Source organism: Poecilia mexicana, unplaced genomic scaffold, assembly GCF_051168715.1.
Source record: "Poecilia mexicana isolate PSO_F unplaced genomic scaffold, ASM5116871v1 scaffold_6, whole genome shotgun sequence".
Lineage (NCBI taxonomy): Eukaryota > Metazoa > Chordata > Actinopteri > Cyprinodontiformes > Poeciliidae > Poecilia > Poecilia mexicana.
This window is the reverse complement of record NW_028263375.1, coordinates 17,154,630-17,168,280: the sequence shown is the minus strand read 5'-3', so window position 1 is coordinate 17,168,280 and position 13,651 is coordinate 17,154,630. Positions and strand designations below refer to the sequence as shown.

Genomic DNA, 13,651 nt, shown 5'->3' with positions numbered 1-13,651 from the left:
GTTTGACTCAGGGGAATTCTACACAAATGCACAGATTTATGTTTCAAAACAACTTAAGCAAATTGTTATTCTTGTCCCACTTCACAGTTATGCACTACTTTGTGTTCTATCATGTAATTCACAACACAAGTGTATGGTTAGACTAGGGAATGTGGCAAAACATTGTAACTTATAACACACATCACATACATGGATCTGGAATTGTTTTAAAATTGCTTATAGTAGTTTGGACATGGCCTTTGTCAGTGGGGAGAAACAAAAACAGGCAAAAAGCAGCTGTATATGGATATGAATCCATCCAATTCAGTGTTTATGCAGACATTAGGACTGAACATCTATTGCAAGAGCTTTTCTCCTGCTTTTTGGACCTGTTCCCTCCTCATTTCATTGTATCCTTCGACTCAGCCTTGCCCAGCTCATTAGAGCCTAATTCTCTTCACGTGTGGACAGGCAGAACAGTAGTTTGTTTGTGTTACAGAATAATCCTTAATCAATCCAAACCAAACTACAGTGTCTCATTATCTCCTGGAGCGTGCCAGCTTTGTACAGACGGAAACATGCCTGTCTGGTTTAAACAGGGTCCTATAAAAAGGGCACAGAAGAAGCTTGAACAGACCATTCTAATGTATATGCACAGACAGACAAACAAGCTCATAAATGGTGATAGGGCTGACTGAACCTGATGCATGGAGTGACTTTTGAAAGAACGCAGAAGAGAACTTGGACATGTGTTCATAATGTTAAGGCAAATAAAAGTTTTTTAAAAGGAAAAAAACAAAACGACTTCAGTCGAACAAAAGACACGTAAGAACTTCATGCATCATTTGAATGTAATTGTTGGATATTTTGCCAGAGATTAATAATAGACAGAATGCTGGATGCTGCAAAGCATCATATTTTTTTCATTAGGCAGAAAGCAGGCTGCAATACGGTGTGAGGATATTAGATACACTAAAAGTTGGGTCTGTGTGGGCCCTACAGTAGGCACCACATGTTACTCAGGACTTTCCCAACTGCATTTCCTCATTATCGGATCTCTCCTTTCCAGATCTTTCAGCGCTCCTTGGCACTGATTCCACAGAGAGAACTCCTGCACACCACAACGTAAGTCCGTGTGATGTGGTCACACTTAAAGACATTTCTGTCTTTTTCTTCCTTGTGTCTGTTCTCGTCATGCATTTATATGGAGTTCTGATTCCACTTCACACACACAAACATATTCTGTTGAAAAGCTTGAGTGACACGCTTCAAAGCTCTGATTTCCTACCGCCCCCTGGGAGGAGCTGTCCATTACAGTGACAGGCTTGACTTTTTAAAAATATTATTTCATATCAGGCCAGAGAGGTTAGAAAGAGACAGATGCTGTCAGTGAGTGATGGATGAGCTTCTTTTAAAAGGCCATCAGGGAAATAATAGGAGGCCCAGTGAGCCATGAAAGCACAAAGCTAAGCTAGGACAGTCTTCACTGTCTTCCCCTTCCCTGCTCACATCTTGGTAACTGTCAGCTTGAAAAATGTCACCAATTAGAAAGTATGATAATGAAAAGGTAGTTTGATGTGACGGATTGTGAAACAACTCTGGTGGTCGTGATTATCAGAGAGGCAGTAACAAAAAAAGCAAAAGTTAAACAATAAAAGATGCGTGAAAAGGCTGCAGCTCTGTTACAGAAAATTTATTTTTCACTTTTTATTTTGATTCCAATTTAATTAAAGTTTTAATTAAAGGTATTCACAGAAGTTAACACAATACATTTGCCAATAAACCTAGAGAAACGTCACTAAAATTGATTTAGACTTTCAGAAAGAAACACAATTTGACGGCAACAATCAAACAGACTCAGACTCAGATGGCGTTACAAAATCACAAAATGGAATAATGAGTTTTGGTCTCAAGAAAATCCTGACAGAAAATGTTTAGACGTCAGTTGTGACATTAAGCCCAACGATCAATGATCTAAAGCACGCCACTACTCAAAAAATGAATTAAATTAATTCTTTTGGAGTGGCCAAGTCAAAGTCTGTACTCAAATCTGATTGAGATGCTTTGGGGTCACATAAGTTCATGTTTAAAAACCCTTCAAAAAAAAAAATCTAAAAAAAAAAAAAAAAGGAGTTATTGCAGCTGCCTGATGGGAGTTGTTACAGCCAAGGGTTACACAACCATTTATTAGGTTTAATGGGCAACTACTTTTTCAAATAAATAACTTATTTGGTGTGAATAGCTTCTTCCACTCTATGAATGAAAACACCATTTGACAACTGAATCTTGTAATTTATTTCAATTTTTTTAAAGGGTTTCCTGAATTTTGTATTTTCTGAAATGAACATTTATTTGACATCATATATTGAGTCTGAAACAAAAGAAAAAAAATTAAGAAATCTACAAAGATGCACATAGTTTGCAGCCCTGCCGGTGTGTTTTACACGAGGAAACAAAGCACTCATGTTTCTTTTACCAATATATGAGGCAGTTTGCTATTCTTTCATGTGATTGTCAAAAAACATGAACAAGTCTAATTAAACAAAGTTCATCATGTTCGAGTCACAGATGTAAACGTAGATTTCTTCTCTTTTCAACTTATTAAAATATATTGTCGGATGTTTAAACAGGAAAGTCATACAGAAACATTTTCTTCACGGCAGCACTATCACACCCTTATTTCTCTAAAAGTTGAGCAGAATTGAGGCCATGGAGACAAATAGGCAGCATTTACTAGCCCCCAATTCTCTTTTTAATTAAAACATTTTGACTTAATGTTTCGTCTGACGCCAGACTTGGGACCAGTACCGGAGAATGAGTCAGAGCTGAAAAAAAAGAGCCCAAAGAAGAGAAAGATGGACGGAGACAGAGATTGAGGACTTCTTAGTCAAAACAAACTGTGCAGACAGACAAACCATAGACAAATTATCTAGTTTGTCTTTATAGTTCCATATAGCTCATGGTTTAAGGCTGCTCTTATAATGATTTATTTTCACACATAAAAAGGCTGGAGCTTAGATGTGTGCATGAGTCCTGTTGGGGTTGATGGTTGACAAATGCAATTAATTTTAAACCACTCATACATCCATGCTTTCTCTGCTCTTGTTTTAATGCCCACAATCAAAAGTCCTGGCCACAGTTTGACTAACTTAATCTCAATAAATGCCTCACCAATTCTGCAGACGGCTAAAAAGCAGTAAACACGAACTGTCCCAATTTTGAATTTGACGCTATTTGAGAAGTAAACCAAAGTGGGTCCAGGAAAACCTATGCTATTAAAACAGTGACATCAGTGTGGTAAAATCATAACACACTGGCTTTTAAAGCATTTAGCTGACCCTGTGAGAGTTTTCCACGGGGGTATTTAACTGAGAGAAACAGCAGAGCTCTGGTGTCTGCAAACTCATGGAGAACAGCAACAATACCGAGGTTCAACAGCCCTACCTGTCTAATTAAATTTATTTTTAAAGTGTTCACAGTCCAAACTTTACAGAAACCTTTGTTAATGCAATAGAAAGCACTATGGTAATATTTTAGAAATACCACAATATGCTAATCCGTGTGTGCGTGTTTGTGTGTGGGAAGAGGATATGACTTAGCACATGCTGTTTTGCCAAGGATGTGTCTTGGACTGTGTCGAGGGTTGGGACTGTGTCTGTTTGTGGGCGCGGGATTGTTTTTTACCATCTTTGATCTAATTGCTGGGAAGAGTTGATTTAGTGTGCCTATAAGTCAAGCTTTTCTCACTTGGCTGAGGACTTCCAATGCTCCGATATCAAAATCTCCCTGCCTCAGACCCAGAGCTACCTTGTAAATCCATTAAGACGTAAATTATCAGAAGAAAGGTTCAGTTTGGTGCTGCGGCTTTTTAAGGGGTAATCAGCAGAAAGGATAACACTGTTTATATGTTCTCTGGTAGCAGAGGAGAATGTTCATGTGTGCTGGGGTAAAGGAAGGGAAACGGGGGGAAGCTGTGGTGTCTAGTTCTTCGCCAGCCGCCTTGACCACTGGCATGTCTGTCTCTGTTGCTCTACCCCAAACAGCCATGTTAGTTTGTTCATCTCTTAAAATGTACAATCTCTTCTGACTCTCTGCGAGGTATGAATGGGAACATCGGGGCGCCTCATGTGGGGAGGTGGATGATTCAAGTGGCTGTCGGTATTCTTTTTCCATCAACATCTTTTTACCCACAGCTGATTGCTACCACATTGATGATGGTTAGTCAGGGGGGACTGCTGTATATTTTAGAGCCGCTGTGCCAGACCGGCTTCATTCTTTGTGGCATGAAGAGTCGGGTATCAGCCTCTGGCCTGTTGCCACCCTAGCATCACTGTCACATCCCACATCCCCAATTCTGTCCCTGATCCACATCTCTACTAAAGCCCTGGCTGTGGCTTCAGTAGTTTTATTGATCTGCAGTTGTGTTTTCAAGAGTCAACAAAGACACTAGTTGAGAGTTAAGGAATTCAGCTAAGAGCTCTTTGGATAATTTCACAAAGACTCTTTTGTTTTATACATGACTTATCCAAATTAGTTTTCTTTTTTCCAACCCCAAATCCCTGCAGTTTCCCGCAGCCTGTCTCCCCGCTCTGCCTCATCTCATCTCTGTGTAGAATATGAGCCTTTTGCTATCAACCTCCAACATTGCATTTGACTCATTTTCCAGACTTCTCAGCTCTCTTGGTCTGGGTTTTATAAGAGCAACAACTTTATATTCATGTCTCATGCAATCTAATCCAGAAATTAGAAACTGTAAAATTTTGAGTCAGCATGGAACTAATTTTGTAAGTGTGCATTAAACCAAACCAGAATAAACCTTTTGGCCTCCTCTTTTATTTCTTTCTGGCACACCTATGCACCCCTTGTTTAGCTTGTTTTGTCTCTGGAAACTGCTACTCCTATCCAGAAACATTCACATTACAGCACTGATGCATGATAAAGATAGGCATGACTATAGTCAAGTATTGAACATATGCATTTGTTTTAAAGCAACCTATTCTCCTGAGTACATATGAATATAGTGAATGTTGTGTCTTCCCCCAGCTTTTATCATTAAGTTAAAAAAACAAACTATTGGGGACACTTTTTCAGTTGCAAATCATTCAATCACATGGTAGCTTCTCAATGGATTTAGGCATCTGGACATGTTGAGGAAATCTTTGTGAAGGTCAACCCATCTTCAGAATGAAGAAAAACGAATTTAAGGGACTTTGAACATAACATTACTGTTAGTGTCAGATGGGCTGATCTCAGTATTTCAGAAACTGCTGATTTACAGGGATTATCACCAGAGCCATACCTTGGGTTTATTTAGAATGAGCTGAAAAAGTTGTGTATGTGACATATAACACAATCTCTTTTTGTACAACCCATCAATCCTTGAAGCAGGTGGTCTACAGATGCAGAAGAGCACACCAAGTGTCATTCCTGTTACCTGAGAACAGGAAAATGAGGCTACACTGGACACAAGTTCATCGAATTTGAACAAACAGATTAGCACAATGTCAACTGTGCTGACGAGTCTCAATTTAAACTGCAATATTCAGATGGTTGCCCACTGTGTCCAACGTTTGGAGACCATTTGCAGCCCTTAGAATCTGTTTTTGTTTCTTCTGACCACAGTTCTGGAAGAGTCCAAATGGATCTGATACCAATGGAGACACTTTTTGTCATTTTTAAACATGGTGGCATGGACCCAACTTTTATACCAATGGCTTACAATTCAGCTTTCTTAGCACACTTTAGGGTCTTTATGTATCAGTTGAACATTGGCAAAACATCACTGCCGACCGGTGAATTGTTGCTGACCATGATCAAATGTGTCTTGGCTACTTTCAGGAGAATAACACCATATTTCAAAGCTCAGATTATCTCAAACTTGACAATGAGTTCATTGTACTTCAATGGCCTCACCTGTCACCAGACCTTTGTCTACTGCTCAAAAATCTGAAGTGACTTTGTGATGCCAACATGTCAACATCTACCAGAACCTCTGGGAAATGTTTCCAGTTCATGGTTGAATCTGTGCCATGAATAACTGATGCATTTTTGATGGCAAAAGGGAGACCGACTCAGTAAAAGCAAGGTGTCTCTAATGAAGTGGCGGATGAGTGTATTTCAAACGTATCCAGACTCCCAAGAGCCTTTTAGGAAGTGGGAGGGCTGCAGTTTGGAGGTGTGGCGCTTGTGTACAGATGTATATCATTCTTCTATGTGACATTTATGGAAAGGTTTATTACAGCAACAATCAAGGAGCTTTATTAGCACCCAATTACTGCCATAAAATTTCTTGGATCTGCTTCTTTCTCCTCAAGTTCTTCTTACTACTATTACAAACAAGGAACTGCCAAACCTTAGATCCACAGAGACAGAATATTTGCCCAATTGCATCAGTTTGTTGCAATTATTAGTACAGAGTGCACATCTGCTAAAGAGTACATGAGAGTGCTAAGTTATGTAAAAGCTGCTTTACCTCTAATAAGAGGTAAACCAGAGAGAAAAAAAAAGAGGCCAAGCGTACATGGACCACAGTTGAAGAAGAAGATGATGGTTATTGGCCTGTAAAAGTTACACTTTCTCTCAGCCTACACTTACACCTTGCTTTAGACATAGTTCACTTACATTTAAAACAATGGTGGTGAGATCGGAGATTGTATTATACACAGAGATGATTGCCAGGAGCTGATGCAATGCAGAACTGCTTGTTTGAAGAACAGAATTTCATTTTCAATAGCCGCCACAAATCTAGCCAACACTTTGATACAACCACAAAAGCACAGAGCTCGTCCTAAAATATATTCTCCTGCGGTTGTAAATGCAAAGCTTCTTCTTGATGTTTCTGGGATGTCTTCCAGCTCATGTTGAGAGCTCTTTGGGCACCATTGTAGAGATTCCACATCACAGTAGAGGCTGCTGAATTTGTTCTGTTTCACCAGAGACCTGGGTAATATGCAGGATTTATCTTCACTCTGACTTTATACTCTAAGGTAATGTTAGAAATGAAGAGCTTCAGTCCTTCTGGGAGTTTTACGGAAGGAAATGATCATGAAGACTGTCCAGCACTGGCAGCAGAATGGCTGCTTCGTTACACGGACAGGTCCAGTAGTTGTATCGAAATGAATTGCTTTAAGGAGGTATTTCCTTGAGACAGAAAGGCTGCTTAGAATGACTGATGATGGGGCTTTAAAGGACCCAAAAGACTTCTGCTTTCTTCTGTATTATAATATTATTAAAGCCTGTAGTTATCTTGCTTTCTTTCTACACACTTCACAACCATTTTCAGAAGAAGAGGTCTCTTCCCACATGAACAATTTTCAAAACCACCCCAGTATTTTTCTGTTTTTTTTCTCGCCTGTACAACAGAGTTGAAAACAATTACTTTCAGCAAATAAGATTCTGAAAGCTAAAGAAAAAAAAACAAAAAAAAAAACAAAAAAACAAGATCCGTGCCAATCAGAGCTCAATCACAATCCTTTTTTTTAACAATCCAAAATTCAAGTAATTTTAAAATACAATCCTGTAAAACATTCCATCCGTTGTGTAGAGCTTGGATATCTCGAGTTGTGACAATTGACATAGTCATTCAAGACATGCAGTTGACCAATCTGATCTTTGGGCACAGTAGTCATTACTGGCTACCAGTACTTTGATGCGTTAGATGCCAAAGCCTGACAGCATTTCCTAATTTTCAGTAGAATCCCCAATGGATATAAAGGAACTTCTTTTTAACCTCTGCACGATCCAGTTTTTCAGATGTAAAAAGGGAACATAACATTAGTTTACATCAGTATGTGGATGAAAGGATATATTTATCACTATGCCCAAATGCTTATGGATCTGCAGCTGCGCTGTATTGTATTTGAATTATATTTAGTATTTTCTGTTTTTAACACATCTTTCTTTTTTTTCCCTCTGGAAAGGTCACTGTTGAAAAGTATTTTATTTTTCAACAATTTCATATTGATCATTCCTCAATGCATGCTTTCCAAGAGACATTTGAGGTCTGCTTTGACAACCTGTGACTTAAAGTATTATCTATTCTTATATAATGAAATGTTGGCATGTGAATACAATAAATAGTACTTACCAACAGAAATCACTTAGTTGTTTGTTTCATCAGTGATCCTAATTTACCCTGTTTTGTAAGACTCTTTGGCCTAGTAACCAGAGTAATATAGTATTAAATAATATGTAATATCCTGACATATTTGTGATTATTTAGAGCCTTCAAATATTAAAGATTTTTCTAACAAGATAATCAAGTTTCTGTATATAATGGTTTAGTTGAATTTGCAATAGTTTGTCTACAGCTGCAAAATAAAGGAAGTAAGGAATGCACAAATGGGAATGTTTTGTAACAAAATTGATCTCAGATTTGGCAAACAGGTGAACTGAAACCTCCAGAAACTCAGTTTGTGCTTTTTTTTTTTCTTTTTTCATTTTGTTTTTCTTTTAATGTTAGACACAAAGTATGTTGCATTGTAGAAATAGGAACTCGAGAACCATTGCAGCTGGGATTTCTTCAGTGAAAACACATTTTTCAAAAAATAATGTTTGCTCATTCTGATTTGGATGCTGTGCTGCTGAAAAGTTCTGCTGCTACTCCTGCCACTTTTTCAACATCTGTTATGATGCGTAACCATGTAAACTGAAAACTTGTTTGCACATGGGAGCATCTAACTAAGCTTTCGAAGCCCAACTAATGCCTGGAATAAAACCCCAAATTCACATGAGTTGATGAGAACATGTCATAAATGTATGCCAGAGAAAAAATGAACCGCAGGAGGAAAGAGAAAAGTTAAAATGTGTTTTCCTCAATTGTCATGAGTAATATCTGAGTGTTGGCAAAAAGAGAAATTAAAGTGCTGTGAAGAATACAATAAGCGTACTGGGAATGAAGCATTGCATCTGTATTCCTTTAAGACAGATCTGCAAAAGAGTGTTTCAGGTACTTATTCTCAACCTGGATCTCAAACTTTATAGTGTATATGAAAAGAATGCAGGCAGAGCATAAAGAATAAGAGAGAAGGGAGTGAGCTTCTGTCAAGTGGGCTTGTTTTGTTGTTACTCTGTGTAGATGTGGATCTGTGTGCTGTAGGTTTTTGTCCGTCTCATGAACCTGGGCAGTTCATAACATTGACAGAAACTCACAAGAGATCGCTTTTGGATAAACGCTGACAGCAAAAATTTAATTTCATATGCCTTCTTTCTTCTTCCAAGCTTGATCACACAACCTAATTCATCAATCCAGCTAAGCATTCTCAGTTTTTTGCATATGTCTTCAATATCTTATACCATGGAGATTTTATTTTGGAAATTAAGTACTGCATATTATAATTAATTTTTTCCTCTTATACTTCTATTTTCCTATTTGTGTATTTTGGTTTCTACCTGCTATCCGGCTTTTGTTTCATGCTCCGGTTTCATTATTTGACGTCAGGCATCACTTGTTATTTTGATCTGGAGGGTTTATTATTTCCCAGCAAATTGTCTTGGTTGTTTAAGCCAGAAAGCGAGTGAATAGGCTTTAAATTGTCAGGTGTGGTGGTTGCGAGGTGGTGAGGAGAGACGCAGAGATCCAGGTTGTGATAAAGATGATGATAGATTTTATGAAGAAAGCTCAACAGTCCAGAACAGGCAACACAGCAGAGAGTTAGCACACAGCTAATTACCGGTAGCAACTGAAAAACTAAGGACTGAAAAAGAGAGCTAAACCAACACAGGACTTTACAGTTCTACTGTGATGGCAGGCAGACAAATGACATACAACATACGTTTGACAAGTACCCGACAAGAGACAGAGACAACAGGTGGACTTATGTACACAGGGAGGGTAATCAGGTAACTAGACACACCTGGGAAGCAATCAACGGGGAAGATGCAGAGAAACGGAGACTCACAGGACAGAAACTGAACACAAAAAACCCTTAAAAATAAATGCACAGAAACACGGATCATGACATTAATGCTTCTTTTGTTTGAAGCCATTTGGCTTGACTGATTATGGAAGGTTGTCTCACAGATGTATGCATTAAGGAGAAAAAAGGCTCTCTGGAGGACATGAATAGAGAATGGATGATTGTACAGTGCTCCTGTTGTGCTAAAATGTGCAGTTGTGCCTTTGAGAGTCTGCATGCGGTTCAGGATGTTAGTGTATGCGGCTGTTTCCGCATCTTGTCTCCAGGCAGCCCGAGTTGCCACATGATTGATGACTTGTGTACTAAAGTGAAAGTCTCTTAAATTAAACCAAAATGGTGCTCAGAATGCATGACTTCATCAGACCTGCTCAACTCTATGTAGGTTTAATGAAATGTGGCAAATTCTTCTCCCTCAACTCAGACCAGGCATTTTATTCCTCAGCAAGGCCGTTTGCTCGACCGTGTCCTTTAGCTGCCATTACTGAAGGTGCTCACACACTGGATGATTTGCAGCAACTGAGCTCATTTTTGTGTCATTATGACACTGTGGTTATTAGTAAGATATATGACACTTGTTTTAAAGCACTTAAAGTCACATCTTACGGCATTAGAGTCATAGTCTGCTCCACTGCTCTGGGAGGAGAATAAAAACAGCAAATTGAAAGTGTACTCATATTGAATATAAAATGGTATGGTAACAGATTGTTCTTCTCTTTTTCTCCCACCTTTCCTGCCTTTGAGGCATACCTTATGACATGGTATTTATTACTCAACAAAAATATATATCTGGAGTTATTCTAATATAAGCTAAAAGCATGCATCTCTGAGCTTTTACATTTACATGTCATGGGATGGCAGTGCCTCTTCAGCAGTAGCTGTAACAGTATCTAACACACTCGTCTTTTGCTAGATTTGTATTAGGTTGATCAAATTCATCCATTGCCTCACCTTGTCTGATATAGCTGGATCACATGGGGACAAGTGCCCACCTCCAGTGGCCATTGGCCAAAAGATCGGGAACATCATGGACAGGTCACTAGCCCATCATAGGATGATCAAATCCAAGTCTGCTATTCAACCAACAAATAAAAGCATGACTATATTATACATATTTGAGTTGATGTTGTTCAGTGGCAGATAAGTAAAAAATTAAGCATTTTGAGTGATCAGGAGCCTGTGCAAATGTGTATTTTGTAAAAATTAACAAAAAATGCCTGATTTGTCTTTAAATAAAAGTGGGTATCTACTTGCTTAAACTGAATTGAAGAAGTCAAATCAAATGGTGTACTAAAGTCTTCTTCTAATAAAAATTAAGAGAAGCAATAGCTCAAAGTCCAAATGATGACCAAAACTTGACTGATCACCAACACCTCCAGCTTCCTGCCATGTTTTTTTTTTTTTTTTTTTTTGTGCAAATATCATTTCCAAACCAGTGATGTGGCTGTAGTAGCATGTCACCATCATTTTCTGATCATTCTGCCATCTGTGGAATGTGGACCCCAATTCCAAGAATTCCTTCGACTGCTTAAATGTAGAAATGTTTTCCACACATGGGAAAGCATTAACACAGTTCTTTCCTTGAGCTGTTTTGTTCCCTTCAGTATTTTGCTGACAATACTGAAGAGATTTCAGAAATTTGTACTTTTACTTTTATTTTATTTTTCCTTTAGTGTTAGTTGCTTTGAAGTTTTGAGTTTGGCTTGCATTCAGGTATATCTCATTTATTTAGGGTGCTAGTTGTCCAAGCAGCTCATCTTTATTAGTCTGGAACCAGACTGTAGCAGTCTACCAGTAGTAATAGTATGCAACCAGGTGGCCATGATACTCCTATTGACATATAAAGGGTTAATGGTTTTCTTTCTCTGCTGGGATAAGCATAATGAATTCAGACAGGTGTGCTAACACCACCTTCTCACCTGCTAGAAACCTGCTAGGACAGGAGCTTATAGAAAGTGCAGGAAGCCAGTTGAAACCGAGGGGTCTTCATTGCATATTTACGTCTTCCTGAATGCCTGGGGTGAGCACAGAGCTTTGTTTGATCGGAAACTCTCTGTCACTGCTGGCTCATTCTCAAACAGCATCTGCAGGCTTGAATATCCATTTCCTGTTTTTGGATGACAGTGAACTTCTATATGGACTGAGAAAAAAAAAAGAAAGAATTGGAAGGAAATGACTTATTGAGTGGGAGAAAAATAATTATTTGATCCTTTGCTGAGTTTTCCAGTTTTTATTTGTATACAAACTAGATACGTCTAATTTTCCAATATTTTTTAATGAAGATAGACTGAATAACGTTATACAGTTGAAAAAATATTTTTTTGCAATTAAATAATTATGTAGTTTCCCAGAAAAACATGATTTGCTTCTTAGTGGAAAGTCTTGTTGGCAAGCAGCATTGTTTTTCACGTAAGCAAACGTTTTAGGAAGGACTCAAGCCTTACTTGATCTTCAGCAATTCTGTGTATATTTTGGATGTCTTGGCAATTCAAGACGTCAGTTCTCTTCAGACTCTTCCTTTAAGACTGGGGCCTGAATTAGCAGCTTATACCACCACCTTCTTCTTCCAAATGACCATGATGTTCCTCCCCAATGTGCCTCATGCCTGTGACATGAGGAAAAATGTCACATAAAGTTCCAAATTAATCAAAATTAATGTTTGTTTCATTCCCCAACAGTCACACCGAAACAGATCTGGTCTTGCCTATCTTGTTGCAGTGGGATTTTTGCTCATGTCTGCCCATAGCGGTGGAGAAAATAAAAAAAAATGAAGGTGAGCTTACGCATAGGAATGGCGGATAGAAATTTCAGTGAATGATTGTAATACGAGCACCAGTCTGTAAAAGTCAGAGTTCATGTTAGGGATCAACTTCCTGCTGCACTCAGTGATGTGCCAGCAAATTTAGTAAAAATATTTTCAAATATTTATTTCAGTCACTGCATAGGTGTAGTGCATGTGTGGTTTGAAGCTGTCTGTGTAACACGTGTGTTTCACGAATCAATTGTGTCAGATCCTAAACCAGTTCTTCTCAAAGAGCTGTGCAGTTTATGGTGACATTAAATGACTTAAACCAAAAAAACAAGGGGTTATGAGCCTGATCTAAAAGAAAATAAAAGAGAATTCAAGACAAATTTCCACAGAAGTCATTAAATGAAACTTTCAGCTAGACCAACAGATTGTCAGTCATTGTCTCCAGTGAGTGATCTTGCCTTAAGTAAGCCATTTTCAGGTTTCTCTGTATGAAATGACCGCAATGATAACACTGCATGTGGCCAAAGGGTGTGAAAACATTCCTGTTATCGCTAAGAAAAACTCCCCCCGCTGTCATCAGATTGGGGGGAAATATTATGAGTCTGTCTGCTGGCAAGTGTGTGTTGCTCAGGGACAATCCCACTGTGTTTATTTTTCGAAATGGTAGACGTTTAACTTTCACATCACACAGGCCAGGATCCCGTAGCCACAGCAAAGAGCTCACTACTGTTTCCGCTCTGGGAGGATTTTGGGGAGAGTGAGGTGTGTGTGCACGCGCGTGTGTGTGTGTGCGTTCAAACAGGAAAGAATGAAATGCATGACATTTAAGATTTGCTGAGAATCAGAAAAATTTGAATATGACAACAAAATGAAAACCTAATGTGGAAAGCACATTTACAAAATTGCTGCTGTTTGTTTAGCCTGACCCAGCTGATGAATCAGTCACTCAAGAAGCAAAATGTTTTGCCCTGCTTCTATTCCCTGTCTAACTAATGAATTGAGGACA

General features: G+C 38.6%; 1 long non-coding RNA gene across 1 annotated transcript in view; it reads left to right on the top strand.

The window, feature by feature from the left end:
* The window catches only part of LOC106905891 (uncharacterized), a 123,047-nt gene that overhangs the window by 65,908 nt on the left and 43,488 nt on the right, over positions 1-13,651 (top strand). The window contains exon 3 of the long non-coding RNA XR_015763052.1: positions 1,049-1,104. This is a non-coding gene — a long non-coding RNA (uncharacterized LOC106905891). The remainder of the gene's footprint in view (positions 1-1,048; positions 1,105-13,651) is intronic.